The sequence below is a fragment of the Carlito syrichta genome, unplaced genomic scaffold (genome assembly GCF_000164805.1).
Source record: "Carlito syrichta isolate Samal-C Ts95f unplaced genomic scaffold, Tarsius_syrichta-2.0.1 Scaffold315954, whole genome shotgun sequence".
Lineage (NCBI taxonomy): Eukaryota > Metazoa > Chordata > Mammalia > Primates > Tarsiidae > Carlito > Carlito syrichta.
In genome coordinates, this window is record NW_007260050.1 from 158,288 (window position 1) to 159,725 (window position 1,438).

The window sequence follows — 1,438 nt, forward strand, 5'->3', positions numbered from 1 at the left end:
TGGAGGCTTTGGGAGGCTGAGGTGAGTGGATTGCCTGAGCCCGCGGGTTCGAGACCCGCCTGGGCAACTTGACGAGACCTCACCTCTACAATTAATCCAAAAATGAGCCAGGCGTGGTAGTGCGTGCCTGTAGTTCCAGCTACTTGGAAGGCTGCGGTGGCTGGGAGCGGCCCCTGCACTCCAGTCTGGGCAACAGAGTGAGACTCCAGCTCAAAAAAAAAATTAAATTTTATTTAGCACTCTACTAACAAGGCTTTACCTATATTTTTATTTTGCTTGTCTTCTTACTATTGAGTTGTTTGCGCTCCTTAATGCATGTTGGATATTAACCCTTACCAGATGTATGCCTTACATATATTTTCTCCCATTCTGTATATTGTCTCTTCAGTGTTGATTTTTTCCTTTGCTGCACAGAAATGTTTTCGTTTGAAATAATCCCATTTGTCTATATTTAATTTTGTGCCCATGCTTTGGGGATCAAATCCAAAAAATTATCACCCAGAGTTTTTGTAGGTTTCCCATTAAGTTTTCTTCTAGTAGTTTTAGAGCTTCTGGTCTTACATTTAAATATTGAATCCATTTCGAGTTGATTTTTGTATATGATGTGAGATAAGATTCTAATTTTATTCTTCTGCATGTGAAAATTTAGTTTCCTCTACATCATTTATTGAAAAGGTTGTCTTTGTCTTCTAGATAGTTTTGTTGAAAATCATTTAGGCTCCTGCTCCCAGCCACTGCAGCCTCAACCTGCTGGACTCCGGTGATCCTTCCGCCTCAGCCTTCCGAGAAGCTGGAATTCTATCGGAATAGAAATTCCATTAGTCTATGTGTCTTTGTTGTTGCTGTTTTTGCCAATTTTATGTTGTTTTAACTACCATATGTTATAGTTACAGGTAGTGTGATACCTCCAGCTTTGTTCTTTTTGCTCATGATTACCTTGGCTATTTATATTTGCATGTGGTTCCATATGCATTTTAGAATTTTTTTTTTCTATTTCCATAAAAATGATGTTGGAATTTTGATAGCGATTGCACTGAAGCTGTAGATCACTTTGGGAAGTATGGATTTTAACAATATCAGCTATTTTGATCCATAAACTTGTCTTTCCATTTGTTTATTAGTTTTTCTACATTTTTCTTTCTTTTTTTGAGTCAGAGTCACTCTGTTGAAAAGGCTGGAGTGCAGTGCCATGATCATGGCTACTGCAGTCTCAACATTCTGGGTTTAGGCAATCATTCTGCCTTAGCCTCCCATGTAGCTGGGATTACGGGCACATACCACCACACCCCACTGATTTTTTGGATTATTATAGCTATGAGATCTCATGTGGTTTTGCCATGTTGCCCAAGCTGGTTTCAAACCTTGGCTTCAGGCAATCCTCTTGCCTTGGCCTCCTAAAGTACTGAGATTATAGGCGTGAACCACCATGCCCAGGCTG